The 6,691-nt window shown below is 34.3% G+C and overlaps 1 pseudogene; it reads left to right on the top strand.

Annotated features, from left to right (window-relative positions):
* The first annotated feature begins 547 nt into the window (after positions 1–547).
* Positions 548–3,119, top strand: LOC149564460 (glutamate receptor 2.7-like; annotated as a pseudogene).
* The last annotated feature ends 3,572 nt before the right edge of the window (positions 3,120–6,691 follow it).

The raw sequence follows: 6,691 nt of genomic DNA, 5'->3' as shown, positions 1-6,691 counted from the left end.
AAAACCGCCATTGATTTAGCCATGGAGGACATCAATAATGATCCACAACTTCTCAATGGCACAATATTCCACCTGCATATCCGAGATAGCCAGGGGGATTCACTCCGTGGTGCATCTACCAATATTTCACTTTTATTTTTCCCTTTTTACTACAATTTGTCAGGATTTTTGTAATGGTTTGTAATTATGGATGGCTGAGTTTACATTTATGCTATTAATTCTGATCATGTAGCCATTGACCTGCTCAAAAGTGAAGGTGAAGCAATTTCCTTATCCCCATATTTCCCCCAATTTATTAGTTTTACTAAGTCCTATGTATGGATGGCTGAAAAAATAAACTAATGATTCTACTCATGCAATTGTTAACCTCCTCAAGAACAAAGCAGTCACAATAATCGAGCCACAAAAGTCTCAAGTTACAAGATTTGTATTAGATATAGGAGATGCAGTGAATGTACCGATTGTGTCATTTTCTACTACGAGTCCCCTTCTTTCCAACTCCAGATTTCCATACTTTATTCAAATGGCATGAAGTGATGCATCGCAGATGAAGGCCATTGCGGCCCTCGTCAAGTACTACGATTGGAGAAAAATTGTGTTTGTTTATCCTGACGATGATTTCAATTTTGGCATCATGAATTCACTCAATGATGCACTGAGGGACGTGGGATCTAAAATAGAATATAGATCCTCAATTTCCCCAAGCGTGACTAGAGAGGCCATAAGGGTAGAGCTCTTCAAATTGAATAATATGCACTCTAGAGTGTTTTTTTCTCACATGGAAGCTGGTCTTGGGATGAAGCTCTTTGCAAAGGCACATGACATAGAAATGATAGGTATCAGTTATGTCTAGATAACGACAGATGGCTTTACCAGTATTTTGGATACTCTACTAAATGCTTCCACTATGGCATCCATGGAAGGCATTGTTGGAGTGAAGACTTATGTTCCCAATTCAGAAAAACTAATGAATTTCATTAAACAGTTGAAAAAAAAATTTAGAGCTGAGAACTCGGACGAGGATTATGCCTAGACAGAGCTCAACCAATATGGACTATTGGCTTATGACAGCTTACAAATGATAGCCTGGGCCATTACTAAATTGGCTTCCAGTAATATAAGTTTTATCTTCTCAGAGCCTTCTAGCCCTCCTTTAACATTGGGAAATGCAATGGACTTAACAAGAATCAGGTTGTTTCAGCAGGGCAAATGGCTGTTGCAATGCATATTGGAAACTAATTTTACAGGGCTAAGTGAGGCTGTAAGTCTTAGCAATGGAGAACTCTCAGGGTCTAGTTATGAAATTGTAAATGTGGTAGGGAAAAGTTATCGTGTGCTCGATTACTAGACTTCGATGGACAAAACTCAACATCTATCTAGTGTGTTTCCCTGGCCTCCTTACAATAGCATAGAAAGTCTTAAGATAGTAATTTGGCTAGGGGGAAACACGAAAATTCCACGAGGTTGGGTGACACCCACAATCGGCAAAAGGCTTCAAATTACGGTGCTTGTAAAGTATGGATTCGAGGAGTTCTTAACGGTCAAATATGATAAAAGTTGTAATCAAAGCACTGTTAAGGGATTTTGTAAGGGTGAATTTGATGCAGCTCTCAAGCGGCTAGACTATACCATTTAATATGATCTCATTCCTTATGAGTATCATACCTATGACGATCTTGTCTATCAAGTCTACCTCAATGTCTCCATCTCATTCTCATGCTACAATTTTAGTTTCTAAGCATCATTTATGAGGAACTTTTAAATTTAATCTTGAATGTTATTGCAGATGAGGTTTTGTTTGGCAGAATGTCGACACGGTGGTGGGCGATACTACAATTTTAGAAAATCGAAGCAAGTTTGTGGATTGGACACTTCCATTTACAGAAAATGGCATGGCAATGGTGATACCCCTTATTAATGGTGAGAATGGTCCATGGGCATTTCTACTCCCATTTACTTGTGGATTGTGGTTTGCAACCATTTCATCCGTCATCTTTACAGGAGCGGTGGTGTGCATTCTTGAGCATGGAATAAATGATGTTTTTGGAGGAGATCCCATCACCCAAGTGATCACCACTCTATGGTATAAAATGATATTCTCTACTACATTTTCTTCTCAAATAAATAGCTATATATCTATCTAAATCTTCTTCATTTGTCCCTTGTTCTAGGTTTTCATTCTCGACACTCTTTTTCTCTCACAGTAAGTTATCAAATGATAGAATTGAGATGTTCTCAAAATTCAACATACCCACAGACATATATGTCTATAAATTTTTCTTTCTACCATATGGAGTGTCTCGGTAAGGAGATTTTTTTTTTGCAATGTTTGTAAGGGAGGTGATATTGAGAAACAAGAGTCGAATCACCATTATAATTTGGCTTTTTTGTAGTTCTGATATTGACAGCGAGCTACACAACAAATGTTACTTCAATCCGCACAGCTCTACAAATGACACCAGTGATTACAAGTGTGGAGTCAGTGAGAAACAAGGGAGTTCAGGTAGGATATCAAAGAGGGTCTTTTGTAGGTGAATATCTGCAAGAGCACTTCGAAATATCAAAAAGAAAAAAATTTCCTATTCAACATCGTAAGAATATGGGGAAGCTCTGACAAGGGGTCCGTATAATGGTGGTGTTGCTACTATATTTGATGAAATCCCCTACCTTCACCTTTTTCTATCTAAGCACTACGGATATAAAATCATCGGGCCTACCTATAGAACTTGTGGTCTAGGATTTGTGAGTTCCCTTCAATTCTTTTTGATCTAATACCCGTTCTTTTCATTTGTAAGAACCAATTCTTAGCTATGGTTCTGGTGCAGATGTTTTCAAAAGGTTCTCCTTTACTCTTAGACATCTCAAGGGCCCTTTTGTCAGTCTCTGAGAGTGAAGAAATGCAAAAAATTGAAGCCACGTATTTCAATGATACCTTGTGTGGCAGTCCTAATGACAATAAAGATATAAACAGGTTTAGGTTGAGCGTGTATAGCTTTTGGGGTCTATTTTTAATCACTGGATCTGTATCACTAATAGATCTTACAATATTCCTCTGTCATCTCCTCTATGAAAAACTTCCTTTGATATCTTATCACTTGTTGACTAAATATTTAGTGTAATGAAAGACATCGAAGTTGGAGTTACGGATCCGAACTGAAAAGACATCATTGATTAGTCAAATAACTACATAGTAGTTTGTTTTAAAACAAAAATTTGAGACAAAAATCTTATTTTGTTTTTTACTTTGTTGCTTTTTTATTTAATTTTTAATTAATTAATTTTTATATTTACTTTCGTGTCCATATGACAAGATAAAAGAGTCATAAAATAAGCGGGAAGAAAAGTCCATTGCTTGATGAAAGTACTAATAGAAGGTTGACATTTGATTCTTTAGTCATCCCTTACGAATAATGATAGAAGTCTTAGGGTTTTGCTTCCTTGTACTAAAAACATCTTTTACTCTCAATTTCAGCCATACCCAATTTCGTCCTGAAATTGCAGAGGTTGGTGATGGTTGTATGTATGCAGATGCCATATCTTTCAATGAAAGCCTCAATTCCATTTTCTCTCTTCTTGCCATAAATATTTTTCAATTTGGTTAACTATGGATTCATCCAAAAAATAGCTACATGGGTTTTATTGATTTGCCTAATGCATAAAGAATTTATCAATGGACTGTAGTAGCACTTTACAGTGGCAAAAGTTTGAATTCTTAGATAGTAAGCCATCAGGAGTGGGGCTGCTTGAAGGAGATGATTTCTTTCAATTAAATCATTTTGAAGAATCATGCAATTGATGAAGTGGGCTGAAAATATGATATTTGGTGAATCAATTACCTGTGATACTAATGTTTAAGTTTTGAAAAATCTTGCAAAATTCAAAAGAGTTGTATGCAAATCAAAAGTCATCTGATTCATTGAGATTGGAAGAATATATACAATGATGGAATATCAACAGCCACCATAACCATGAACTCAAAATGTTTATGTGGCTAAAATAAAATAAACAACAAATTAAACTAAACTATTCAAAACTAGGTGTCTAATTACCCCAACTTGTTGGGGTCATAACTTTTCACCCATAGCTGGGAATTTGAAACCGCTTACACCCTTGGAAATAAGAGCTAAAAATCTAGTTTAGTCCCTAAAATAGTGAGCCTAAGGCTACCCAATTATTAAAAATAAATATGAAAAATACTATAAAAAATATTAGATCTATATAATTTGGATCATGCAGGTGCCCATGTAAAATTGATTTGCATATTTAATAACTGAAACTAAATTGATTGTAGTACTTAGGTCTTAGATATAATAGTTGTTCAACTAAATTGATTGTAGTAGTTTGATCTCAGAAATAAGCACTAATTAATTATAACTTTGAGTCTATTTAGATCTGTAGTTGTTTAATCAGTAAAAATGAATCATAACTAATAATCATGGATAGTTGATAACTCTATTAGGAGTTTGATTTGTAATTGACCTCTGATTTCTATGTGATGTATGAAAGGTATTGTAATCAGGTTTTACAATCAATCAATAAAATATCCTTTCTCTGTAGCAAGTTTTCTTATTGTGTTTATTCCTTATTTTTGTTCTTTCAAGGCATGCATGATTTTTAACAAATATTTTAAGCATTATGATCAAGAACAAAACTTTCTTCGATCAAGTTGTGGATGTTGGAAACTCTAATGTGTGCATTTCTAGCTCTTACCACCTTCCTAAATTTTTTAATCAAACAATGCAGAATTTTTTCGTAGAAAATAAATTCATGGCCCTCAAAAATAGGGTCTTGCTAGCAATGCTAGTGCCAAGGGTTTAGTAATGACCATTTATCATCTGGTTATGTACAAGGAGACACTAACAACTAAAAGATGCGACAAATGCCTTAAACATACTATGAAGCTTGTAGAATGGCACTTTTCAGTAGAGAATGGAAAGTGTTTTGAGCCTTTTCTCATTTTGTTACTCCATCTTCTTCTTGTAACTTAGGAAAAAAAATGTGTATTTCTAAGTATTTTTGTGACATTCCAAATGATCTATTCAAAAATTCAATTGCTAGATGATTGGTTATTTCATTTTAGTACTAATTTGTAGCCCATTCTTCTTAAATTTAAGTTAATAATGCATTACCTTTCAAAAGTAGTTTGTTGTGCATATCCAACACTACAACTGCAACTCAAGTTTAGGCAACGCAATTAATATTTTGTCAACTTAAAGCTCAAAATCACTTTTTGTTTAATATTTCTAAGTATTGGACTCTATTGTTTCTACAGCTAGCCATTTGAAGACTATGTCATCTTGGCTAGAACCCCACCAGGTGCAACTATCATTGCCTTACCCAAAAAATTTAGGATGAAGAAATTTGTGAAGTAATGTTGTTTTCACTTGAATTGATAAAATTAAAAGGAATTTTATTTTCACTTGAATTGATAAAATTAAAAGAAATGTTGTGTTGGATACAATTGTTCAATTGTGTATTTTCTTTGATGTTACACAAATTTCATATTACTTATCAAATAGAGTCTACCAAGCTCAATTGGTTAGAAAAGAAAAAGAAAGAGTCTACCGAGTTTAAAAGGTCAGCAAAGTGAATTACAGAGTCTATCGAGCATTTCTGGAAGTTACAATATGAAGACAGTTTCTACCGAGCTCACTTGGGCGCTAAAAGATTCTATGGCAAAAGTCAATTTCTACCAAGCTCACAAGGTCAGTGAAGGAAAGTTAGTTTTACAGAGTTCAGTCAGTCTCCAAAGGATTTTGCAGAGTTCATAGTGTTTATCAAGCTTCACTTGGTTAACACTGGAAATCATTTCTAGAGTAGTGTTTACTGAGTAGGGTTGGCCAATGAAGGATTTCATTGTTTTGGGAAATAATGTTTAATTGTTTCATGTAATGACTGTAGTTGAATGATGTATTATTTATTGGTAAATAAAACTTGTAAATGAGCCAACTTGACAATTTTTAAGGTATAAATAAAAGGTCAAGTTGTGAATTCTAAAGTATGGATGTATGAATGAGTGAGCATGCAAGTGAGTTGATTGTGTAAAGAGGAAATGTGAGAAAATTTTGAAGAAGGATCAGATATCCTTGAGGAGCCAAAAAGGTGTATTTGATCAGTAAGGATCTAGTGAAGCAGAACAAATATTTGTATCAGAAAAGATTAGTTGCATCTCATTTAGGTCACTCACTGTTACTTTCTCACAATTGTAGCAGTGAATTTTAAATCTCTTAACAAATATGGTTTAGCAGCCATTTTTGTGAATCCTCTAACAAGGTGGATAGTTCTACTAAATTTTTCTAAAGTCTTCTAAAAAGGACACTCATAGCAAGGTGATTAAATCCTCTAATAAGGTCATACCTAACAGTGTGTTTTGTAACCTTTAATAGGGTTGGCTCCTAATAGGGCTCCCTTCAGAAGAGTGAAAATTGGTAGCTATTTATTTGGTTGTTTTTTCCATATTGTGTTTCCACATTAAATCAAGTGTCTCTTGTGTTCATGTTATTTCTTTTTGAATGCATGTTAATAATTGTGAATATTTAATTGTCAATAATAAGTTAATACACAGTTCATCTATCGAGTTACAACATTTTTCTATGTGGCTACTAAGTGACAGTAGTAACTAGTTATTTAAGACATCTAAACGATTTGTGGATTTTTTTTTGTGGCAATTGATTCACCCCCCATTCTCAGT

This window comes from Cupressus sempervirens, chromosome 3, assembly GCF_028749045.1.
Source record: "Cupressus sempervirens isolate cs-2001-9-10 chromosome 3, ASM2874904v1, whole genome shotgun sequence".
Taxonomy (NCBI): domain Eukaryota; kingdom Viridiplantae; phylum Streptophyta; class Pinopsida; order Cupressales; family Cupressaceae; genus Cupressus; species Cupressus sempervirens.
This window is presented reverse-complemented; position numbering and strand designations above follow the sequence as displayed.